This window comes from Canis lupus, chromosome 32 (assembly GCF_011100685.1).
Source record: "Canis lupus familiaris isolate Mischka breed German Shepherd chromosome 32, alternate assembly UU_Cfam_GSD_1.0, whole genome shotgun sequence".
NCBI classification, from domain to species: Eukaryota; Metazoa; Chordata; class Mammalia; order Carnivora; family Canidae; genus Canis; species Canis lupus.
In genome coordinates, this window is record NC_049253.1 from 4,338,799 (window position 1) to 4,351,223 (window position 12,425).

Below are 12,425 nucleotides of genomic sequence, written 5' to 3' on the forward strand. Positions count from 1 at the left end.
TCTGATTCAAGGAGGACTTTTCTTAGCTATCTTCTTCCCTGATTCTTTCTGGTAAACTTCTAGATGTTTTATGGTTTCAGATTTGAACTTTCCTATACTCTGTTTCAAACAAGTCAATTTACTTGGCAAAAGCTTCCAAAGTCTCTGTTATTACGGCCTACTCCTCCTTCACAGGTAAAACCTCTTCTGGAGCTAGAAATAGGGGCCATGGCCTACTTCTCTAAACATGAGAACTCTGCTTCATGTAACAATTGTCGGTAGCGTGTCAGCTTCAGGTTTTCTCAGTTTGCCTCTCTCAGAGTGGAACCATGCCATGAATGTTCGAACTAAGATGACAGTGACCAAAGATCTACTACATTCAGTCTACTGCAACTAAGATAGAAGTGCTATCCTATCATTGGGGGTGGGATGGAAGAAGAGAGTCCCAGAGTTCTCAGGTGTTCTTATCTGAAATAGAGCCATTGCAACCCAGAGCTGGGGATGAGATATGCTGGCGGCTTGCTCCTCCCTGAGAGATACTGTAGTCCTTGATTGGGATATATAGGGCATGGGGGAGAACTATGTTTTTGGCTATTCCTGATTGTAGTGGAGCTTCCATAGGCCAATCTGAGGCCCAGGGGATTAGCAAGCAAGGCATGGCTCCAATGCTCCAGACTGTCACACTTCTTACTGAGATTTGGTAGAATTTAATAAACAAGTACATTTGTCATCTTTCTTTAGGACAATGTCCAGAGATTACTAAATGGTATTTTTTTCAAATATTTTTCAGTAGTGATGACTGTTTTTCTGAGAAAAGTTTCTGTTGAGCTCCTCATATCACTATTCTGGAAGTCTTATCCTCATTCATTTTTTTTTTCACACTAATGAGCTTGCTGTGTTGTTCTGTTTTGTTCTGTTTATAAACACAGTACAACTGGATATATCCTGCATGTGGCTCCAATTTTGTTTTTCAGAAGAATTAAAATTTGTGAAAATTTTCATGCCTTACTGCCTGATCTTAACCAAACTTCATATCCAATCCTTTCCTCCCAAATGGCCCAAGCAACTGATAAACATTTCTGTAATAGATTCTGTAACTGAATATTTCTGTTTGTCAATCATACTATCCCATCTTCTAAAGATTCCCCCCCCCCTTTTTTTCTCCTTCTATCAGGCCCAGATCACTTGCTAAATCAAGCAGTGAATGATTTTCTTTACTCATGGATCTAATGCTTTTCTTTGGTTAGTGGGCATAATGTCACCTTCTTTTGGGCTCTACATCACATTGTCCACCCAGTGAATTCATATCTCATGTTACCTAAATGTTGTATCTCTTTTTATTCATATTGTGAAGTACATAATGGCTATAATATTTTACAAACTGTTTCAGAAACATTTTAAGAACATTACATATATGATCACAAGTATTCCCAATTATTCATTAGAATAAGCAGAATGACATAAGTAACTCTCTGAAGAAAGTAAATAAACTTATTTAAAAAGTATGAATAAATGGAAGAAAACATTCAATAATTGCTTCTTGAGGCACCACATTAATTCAATTTATCTTATTTCTTTTAATTCATTTTCTTCCCTGCCTTCTCATTCTGAATTCTATATCTGCAATTTGCATAGGACATGAGAATATAGAAAGCAAAGTATGTGCTATATTTGGATCAGTAGCTGGTGCACTGTAAGGTATTAATATGTCATTTACATAGCTGACTTACTCTCAAGAAATATTAATTTCTGGGAAGTTGTACAACATAATTTATTAATTATCAAATATTACAAATACTGTAAAATTCTAATGAAAACCATAAGACAGACTCTTTACAGAGAACAAACTGAGGGGCTGCTAAAGGGAATATGGGTAGGGAGTTGTGTTAAATTGGTGATGGGTATTAAGGAAGGGATTTATGATGAGCACAGGGTGTTGTATGTACGTGATGAACTACTAAATTCTACACCTGAAACTGTTATTACACTATATATTAACCAACTGTAATTTAAATAAAAAGTTGAAACTACAAAAAAATTAAAAATAAAAATATATTCCTGGTTATATCCTGTTAGTTGATCATGTCAATACCCATTTTAATTGTTTTATTTATAAGACAAGAAAAAAGCATTCCTTTTAAATTTAAAAAATAATTTATTGTCTTAAAAAGTTTAGACTGTATACTGTGTTCTATATACTCTATGCATTTTCTTTATTCCTTTTGTAGAACTCAGGGATGTGTGTCATCACACAGTGTTAGAACATCTTTCACTGCTGTTTAGAAAGCTCTAGACTTAGTACCCCTTGGCAGTAATTGGAATAACTTTGTCGAGTTAATGCACTTTTTTTTCTCCTTATTCTAGTCTGTGAAATACTTCATTTAAACTAAATGCACTTTAATATCTTTTTTAAAGGTAAGATATGATGACAGTAGAGGTCTACCCATAAGGATCATTATTAATGTCATCACTATAACAAATATGATTAAAGTATTCAGACAAGTATGATTAAATACTGTGCTTAAAATTAACACCAGGGATCCCTGGGTGGCGCAGGGGTTTGGCGCCTGCCTTTGGCCCAGGGCGCGATCCTGGAGACCTGGGATCGAATCCCACGTCGGGCTCCCGGTGCATGGAGCCTGCTTCTCCCTCTGCCTGTGTCTCTGCCTTTCTCTCTCTCTGTAACTATCATAAATAAATAAAAATTTAAAAAAAAACTGCTAAAAAAATAAAATAAAATTAACACCAAGGTTATATATTAATGTATGATTCTGTCAATAGAGCATTTCCTTATATACAGTATTATAAACTAAGTGACTGGAATAGAAGACAGAGCAATGAAGTACTAAAATATTTAAATAAAGCATATTTTTTAAAGCAAGTTCATTTATTTGTTAACTTGTAACCTTGGGGAATTTATATAAATTGTTTAGGTTTCATACTATTCAGGCATCATCTGAAAAATAACTAATAGATAATGCCCTCAAAATTCCCTTAGGGATTTATATTCACCCAATATATAACTGCTATAATAATAGTACTAATAGTATTAATGTACCAATGGAAATCAAGTTTATTGTATTTTATTTGTTATTACTATGAACAACATAATTGGAGCCTAGCAGAGGAAAGATGATCACAAAAAATATCAGTCCCTGTCTTCTGGGATTAAGAGTATCTAGAAAACTTTGATTATTTGCTTATTATTATACCACATTTCTCAAGACACCCTCTAAAGTGTTAACCTTCACTACATTATTTTGGAACTGGACTTTGACTCTGGCAAAGAATCTTGAAAGTGATAATTAACATACACTATCAAGTATTTATCAAATTAAATTCCTTGATTGTAAAAATAAAATTTGAAATTCTGTGTTGTTTCCCAAATTAGAAAATTATCAAATAATTTTGACATTTACACTTTATATTTTATTTATAAACATGGCCACAAAAGTCTATGGACCATTTGATTTTTATTCTTAGGGAATATTAAATATTCCCTAAGGAATATTCCTTAGGGATTTTTTTTTATTCTTAGGGAATTTTAAAACTTTGCATTATAGAGTGATTTTTTTTCTACCTTAGTTAAAGCTATCTCAAAATATAGGTGATAATTTTACATTTGAACATTCTTTAAAACCAGCATAGTTTCTAACCTCCATAAATCCACTGTGTATATGTTAGCATACACAATAGCTGAAGTAGATTAAAATCAGTGCATTCATTTGTATTTGAGATTTTAAATCACTAGAGGGGGAACCTGGAAGGCTCAGTTGGTTAAGCATCTGACTTTTAATCTCAGGGTCATTATTTCAAGCCTCACCTTGGGCTACATTCTGGATGTGAAGTTTTCTACAAAGAAAGAAAGAAAAAGAAAGAAAGAAAGAAAGAAAGAAAGAAAGAAAGAAAGAAGAAAGAAAGAAAGAAAGGAAAGAAAGAAAGAAGAAAGAAAGAAAGAAAGAAAGAAGAAAGAAAGAAAAAATACAGAAAACACTAAGACAAAATAGACATGACAAAATAAGAATACTATCCACGCAAAGTAAGAAAGCAAGACTAAGACAACGACACGCAAAAACTACGAAAAATAATTCACGACCTCCCAATCACCCATAGCCCTCACTAACACAGCAATAACCTCCTCCCTCCCTCCCTCCTACCAACTCCCTCCCCTCCCCCTCCCTCCCTCCCTCCCTCCCTCCCTCCACTCACCCTCCCCTCACTCCCCCCCCTCCACCCCTCCCATCCCTACCTACCGCCCCAACCCACACGCCACCCCCAAAAGATAGAAGAAAAGAAAAAAGAAAAGAAAAATTTTGGAGTGCCTATGTCTGATCATCAGAGAGTCTACCTGAAGATTTTCTCCCTCTGCTCCTCACCTCCCTCTGCTCCTCACCCCCCTCAAATAAATAAATCTTTAAAGATTTTTGAAAATAAATTTTAAATAGACATATTAAGTATCATCATTGTCCTTAATATTATAGAAATATTTGGTACAACAATTTATATCTACATTAAGAAAAATGCAATAAGCTACTCTTTGAAATTTTTTAAAGATTTTATTCATTTATTTGAGAGAGAGAGAGAAAGGGTATAAGCAGTAGGGAGGGGCAGACGAAAATCAGAATTCCCTCAGAGCAAGCCTGATGCGGGGCTCATGGGCTTGTGAACAGAGCTTAAGACAGGCACTTACCTGACTGAGCCACCACTGCCCCTATTCTTTGAATTTTTAACATGAATTAGAAGTCTTTTTAAATAAAATATTTTTGTGTATGTATGATAAATACACCATCAACAAGAACATTATGCTTTGCAGTTTTCTATGAGAAAACTATTAAATGAAAAAAATACTCCCTAATTTTTCATGGTTCACTTAAAAGCAAATATAGAGTATTAATCCTTTTTATCTGAAAAGTAAACTTAACAGGTAACTATTCACATTCTGTCAAATTTCATTTGTGTTTAATTTTTCATAAAAACAAATTTTGCAAAAGATTTGAAATCTATTGCATATCAGACACATCTTATTATGGGAATGATTTCTGATATTTTGTAAGTTGTTATATAACATAAAGGACTATGCTTTTAGTTTGTATTACCCTTAATAATAGTTGTTACAGCTGTTCTCATTAGATACAATATTTTATTTCAGGTATAAGTTTAATGTAATTTATATTACATGTATAAGTGTAATGTAATATAATAAATTGGATTATTACATATTTCTTTCTTCATGGATTGATACACTTGTTGCTTTTGTATTGGAGTTTTATTCTTTTTGCACATTAAGCCTTTAGAATTAATCAAATTATATTTTAATCTGCAGGAACATCACTTAATTAAGATTGACTCACAGAAATAACACAATCATCCAAAGTCAATGCCTTTATCAGACTGGTTATGGAATAATGTTTAAAATAACTATAACATAGCTCCTAAGTATCCTAATGTATCACTAGTTTTACTTTATCACACTGCCTTTTTATTTCACTCATCAGTCTTCCATATTCTAAACAAGAGCCCCATGCTTTGTTTTAATTTATCAAATAGTTGAAGATATAATTTGAATATCTATTATGGTACAACAATATTGAAAATGTAGTAAAGTGTTTTGTTAAATACATATGCCTCCAAAAACTATAATTTAGTTGAAACACCATTGTTGGGTTTATAAAAAGCGATACCTGCATGATGTGGTGATGGAGTTAGATGCATTTTTTAAGACTATTATAATCATGTAATGTGAGAAATGTAAAGGGTATAAAGATCAATTTCATCTACCATCCAATGATTAAAGCTTATTATGTCTGATCTGGGGGATTTCTTGAATGCCATTTGATATAACTAATTCATTACCATTTAATGCAGCTCTACAATTTCTTAAGTCCACTCTATTAAAAATCACCTTTTATATTAAAATAAAATATCTTGCTAAAGCTGTTAACCGTCCAAAGCAAATCAGCAGAAAATGTCTAATCCTTCTTTTAATAAACATCCTTCTGGATACTGCACCATAAATAGTATACTCTTTGAAATAATTTCTTCTCAAGACAAAATAGTGCTAGAGCTCCTTTTATGTTAGTCATATGACCCGTCTCAAGTTCTTTTATATACCTCATCACTCTTGCAAAATAATTTGATTCAACAAATATTTACTGAGAATCTACTACTATGTACCAGATTCTAGAGATAAAATAGTGTACAAACCAGAAAAAAAAAAAAATCTCTGCTCTTGAGAGCTTTTATTTTGATGAGATATAAAATAGCACTAAGTAATGACACATGCATTTTTAAGCTCTCTAAGTTTGTATAAGCTCATAAGCTTTGTCTTTTCATGACATCTGTTTCTGTAACTTCCTAATGACAATACGGACTAACAGGAACAAGGAAAGAATCTTGAAAAAATCACCAGGAGTTCTCCTATATGCTAATATCAATTCATTAACTTCAGTTCCAAATCCAGCTAATTTACATCTTGTTCTCTTTAAGAGACTAAAGAGACTTTGTCAAATGCTATACTGCATTGTCTATGCTGTATATTACTTTGAATAGAGAGAATTAAAATGCGGCTGTCATCAACCGATTATAGATTTCTGAAATTTTAAGAATTATTTAATTCACAGATGAGGCTAAGGGACAACATGTACTTTGCTTATGCTATGCCAACTATTCTGAGTAAATTTATTTTTCTCTCTTATTAATAACTTATATAAAATGTAAAACTACAATTCTAAATAACATATCATGAAGAGGTAGATGAGGTGAAGATATCTTGAACAGCACAAACAAAGGAGTTTAGAAAAAATCGAATTGAATATATACAAGTGTATGCTAGCTTTAAAATTCTAGTTCACTAGAAGATAACAGGAATTCATAGGTTAGCAATATGAGTTATAAAAATATACACATTTTTAAAAGTGAATTTATCAATTCTAGACATCCAACAAACATTACATTGTTCTTCCTTATCCCATACCCACTAGGACACAGAAGAGGGTAAAGTCATTTACAAAAATAAATTAATATGGATCTCTTTTAAAAATCAATCTCATAAGTCTATTTTTTGTATCTTTTAATAGTAAATCTCATCCTTGCAATATTATGAATGCCACTTTGGATGAAAAATAATTACTCTGTGTCATCAAAGAGGTGATACTCAATGAAACTGTTAAGCTTAAAACTAAGTAGCTACTGGGATCAATTTTTATCATGCATTGGGCACCTTGGATGTTCAATAAGTAATCCACAAGATTAATGATTTTAATAAAAATATAACTTTTTACCATATTCTATTCAGTGAATCATAGATTAATATTGCATTTTGCGATATTATGAACTGTATTACTTCATTTACCTCAAGTTACTTATTTTGCTTATTATACGAAATGTATCAGATTGATCTTTGTGAGAAAATTGATTAGAGACTTTCAATAAATAAAGTCAAAATAAAACAAAGAACACCATGTGCTACATGTGGGAGGTATCTGCAAGTCTCCAAAACACACTAGAATATTATTCATAATGGACTACATCTTGTTAATACAACATGCTAAGAAACAGAGTGAAATTAAAGCAATATCACCAACAGTAATTCAGGTCACTAGAATACTTTTTAAATACCATATAAATCAGAATAACTTATTTCACACTGTTGAGATAAATACACCTGATCATCTAAAAATATGGGATCCCTGGGTGGCACAGCGGTTTGGCGCCTGCCTTTGGCCCAGGGCGTGATCCTGGAGACCCGGGATCGAATCCCACGTCAGACTCCCGGTGCATGGAGCCTGCTTCTCCCTCAGCCTGTGTCTCTGCCTCTCTCTCTCTCTGTGTGTGACTATCATAAATAAATAAAAATTAAAAAAAATAAAAATAATCTCAACTAACATCAAGAATTAATTTGAATATTTCACAGAATTTTATGATTATGATTATATTGAATATTTTAAAGTATGTATTATTTTATCTCTATATTAAGAGATAATATGTTGAAGCATTTATAATTTTTATGTAATTATCAGATTAAAACACTATAGAGCAAGGGTGGAGAATGGCTGTGGAGTGAGCAGGATATGAATAACAATGCACAATTCTGAAATTCTGAGATGACAGCATGAGTTGTAGAGGGAGTATGGTGACCTGAAGGAAAAAGGAAACACCTCTAGATGCAAAGCCCAGTGCTAGAAACCACGAGTGATATGGTGATGGTTTAGACATGATATAAACCTATTGAACAGATAAAGACAAATGTCCAACTACTATAAAGGACTCTACTGAGGGGTTCAAAGTGGCGGCATAGGAACACCCTATCCACAGGCACAACAAATCTTCACTTACGTAAAAAGCAATCCCTGCAGAACTAAGGGCTTATTTAACAGCTCTCATATAACAAAGTGCAGGGGGGCCAGAGCAGTGTAGGAGAGACAGACATGGTAACACATGAATTCCACCCCCAACATGGACCCACTGTGGTAGGTAGAAAAACAGCAATTAAAGAACAACTTGGCCTATAAGTGATGGAAACCCATTTACTCACCCTACAGCATCCACCAAATGTTGGGGAATTATTGGAACTTACTCTGAGGTTGGAAGTGCTGTCAAGCACCAATGTTTATGTTCTTCCTCCTCTTTGATAGTGCAGATGAAAGTAGAATCTGGGCATTCTATGCAGCTTTCCACCTCTGCAAGTCCTGGGTCTCTAGCCTGCACCAGTTCAAACCAAAACAATGAGATCACCTGACACCAGCTAGGATAGTTAGTATCAAAAATATAAGAAATAGAATATTGACAAGGCTATAGAGAAAGGGAACCCTGTGGACAGGGCCCGTAAATTGGTAGAATTACTGTGGAAAACAATATGGTGGTTCCTCAAAAATTCAGATAGAAATAGCATATGACCCTATAATTCTACTTCTGGGCATTTACCCAAGGAAATAAAAATATTAATTCAAAAATATATATTCACCCCTACGTTTATTGTAGCATTATTTACAATGCCAAGATGTGAAAGCAAACTAAGTGTCCATCTATGGATAAATGAATGAGAAAGATTTTATCATATATGTGTGTGTGTGTATATATATATATATATATATAATTTATTATATATATATAATTAGTTATAAAAAAGACATTTGTGACAACATGGATAGACCTAGAAGTTATCGTATTAAATGAAATTAAGTCAAACTGAATAAGACAAATACCATATAATTTGACTTATACATCAAATCTAAAAAAGAAACAGAACAAGTGAACAATTTAATACAGAAACACTCAAAAACAAGAATTGATGGTTGCTAGTAGCTAAGAGGTGGAAAATGGACAAATAGATAAAGGAGATTAAAAGGTATAAATTTCTAGTTATAAAGTAAGTCATGAGAATGAAAAATATAGCATAGGGAATATAGTAACTACTATTATAATAACTTTGAATAGTGACAGATGGTAATTACACTTATCATGGTAAACATTTCATAATGTATAGAATTGTATAACTATGCTGTACACTTGAAATTAATATTTCATGTCAACTATACTTCAATTAAAAAAAAAACTACGATATCACCAGATTGTCTTTTCTCTAAAAAATGTGTTTAGACAATAAAAAGGAACAAGAGCTATTTAAATGTAAACAAAGCCTGAGGGGGGAAAAAAATAAAACTCTCACTCTTTGCAGATGATATGATTACATTTTCCACTGCCTTCAATAGTATTTGCTATTTCTGAGTCTCAAATAATGCCAGTCATAGACAGGGCTGCCTGGTATCCACAGGGCAATACTTTCCTTTTCACTTTTAGTTTGGAAAGAATGCCTTTCAAACTGTGCTGAATTTCCAATTTTCTTTTTTATTTCCTTTCTTCATGTCTTTCTTTTCTGTTGCTCTTATTTTCTTTATGTAGATCCAAGTTTTCCAATCTGTATAATTTTCCTTCCCTCTGAAGAATTTCTTTTAACATTTTATGCAAGCCAAATCCACTATCAACAAATTATTTCATTTTTTGTTTATCTGAAAAAGTGTATTCATTCCTTACTTTTAAAAGATAATATTGCTAGAGACAGAATTCAATGTTGATGTTTTTGCTTTCTAAAATTTTTGTCAACATTTTAAATATTTTACTCCTTTTCCTCTTCCTTGTAAGATTTTTCATTTATTTCCTTGTAAGAAGTTTCATATGATTCTTCTCCTTGATATACTATAAGTAAGGCTTCCCTGCACCCCATCTTTTGTTAAGGATTTTCTCTATGTTTTCATGCAGTTTGAATAGGATATCTGTAGGTGTAGATTTGTGTCTGTATGTCATTTATTCTGATTGGTGTTTTCTGATCTTGGATTTATGGCTTGTTTTTTGTCACAAATTTTGGAAAACTCATTCATTGTTACTTCAAATATTTGCTCTCCTTCTTTCTTATAATTCTGATCTCTCATTATATATGTTACAACTTTTATAATTGTAAGAAAGTTCTTGAATATTCTTTTCCAATTTTCCATTACTTTTTTTTAAATTTACTTTTCAGTTACGGAGTTTCTATTGATAGATCTTCAATTTCATTGCTTGTTTCCTCAGCCATGTCCACACTCAGTCTACAGATGAGTCCATCAAAATCATTCTTCATTTGTTACAATGTTTATTTCTAGCATTTTCTCTTGATTCTTTCTTAGAATTTCCATCTCCCCGCTTATATTGCCTGTGTATGTGTGTAGATATGTAGACATAGATATATATTCTATTCTTGCATGCTGTTCAGTTTTTCCATTAGAACCGTTATCTTCCACACTAATCATGTTTTTTTTATCTTTTTATTTTTTTTTTTATTTATTCATGAGAGACACAGAGCACAAGAGGGAGAGGCAAGACACAGGCAGAGGGAGAAGCAGGCTCCATGCAGGGAGCCAGACATGGAACTCGATCTCCGGTCTCCAGAATCACACCCCGGGCCGAAGGCAACACTAAACTGATGAGCCACTCGGGCTGCCCATCATGGTTATTTTAAACTCCTGATCTGATAATGCTAAAATCCTTGTTAAATTTAGTCTAATTCTCATATCTGCATTGTTTCTTCAGGTTGCTTCTTTTCTTTCCTTTTCATAGGACTTGTAAATTTTTGTTAAAAGCTCGACATGGCAATGGGAACAGAGGCATATAGGACATTAGTGTAATGTTTTATGCTTGCTTAGTTGGAGCTAGTATGTGTCTACTTTTTGTTGTATCTATATGTGTCTGAGGCTTTTATTTCTTCAAGTGATTTTTTCATTCTCCTCTGTTGTGTTTGGGTTTCCCTAGAAACTCCTTCTTAGAGTCTGTCCCTAGTAGATCTTTTAACTGTAAATGTTATTTAATTGGAGCCCTGTGGTTGTGGCGGTAAAGAGTGGGGTTAGTTAAGGGGTGTCAGAAAACATTCTACAATTCTCTTATTAGATCTCAATCTTGGTCAGCCTGTCTGTGCTGTGATATTCACAGGTACTTCTTAGTTTTTTTGTTTTTGTTTTGTTTTTTTGTTTTTTGTTTCCTAATCTCTTTGGATGAGAAAAAAGGTTAGAGTTGGGTATTTTTCTATTCCCAAATCCAAAAAGGCTCATGACATCTTTTTGAAATCTTGCTGAGTAAGACTTTGCTGCTGTAGAAAATTCTTTGAGATTACTTAAAAATAACTATTTTTTTCTCCTGGAAATATTTCAAAATGCTTTTTTTTTTTTTTTCCCTAGGCATAACTTAAAACTGTTATTGCTCCATTCCCCTAGTCAGGCATTAGGGGATTTTTCTCTGTTTTTGTGAGAAACTGGTAGAACTTCTGAAAGTAAAACCCATGAAAATATATGGTGGCTGGGGGAGCCTGGGTGGCTCAGTGGTTACACATCTGCCTTTGGCTCAGGTGGTGATCCCAGGGATCCTTCGATCTAGTCCCGCATCAGGCTTGCTGCAGAGAGCCAGCCTGCTTCTCCCTCTGCCTGTGTCTCTGCCTTTCACTCTCTGTGTTTCATGAATAAATAAATAAAACCATAAAAAAAAAAGAAAATGTGGTGGCTACTTGGAATAAACTTTCAAGAGTTTTTAACTCAAGTTTGTCCACACTAATCCTCTAGCTAGTTGGTCAACTTACCATTTAAGTGTTCCTACTATTTACCAGTACCAGTAGATTATGCTTCAGGTAAGTTGATTTGCTTTCTCTGTATTTTGTCTCTCCAGTTTTCAAGGCGGTAATTGGTCCTGTGACTTGAATTCACTGAGATCCACAAAAAAGTTGTTGAATTTCAGCTTGTTCAGCTTTTATCTTGTGAGGATCTGATTCTTTTTCCTTTTGTTATTCGTATTTACAGTCAGTTACTCCAAGGAAATATATCACATCATGAAATAGAGGAAATATTTCACAAGTTTACTGGATATTTATTATTTATTTATTTATTTAGATTTTATTTATTTATTCATGAGAGACAGACAGAGAGAGA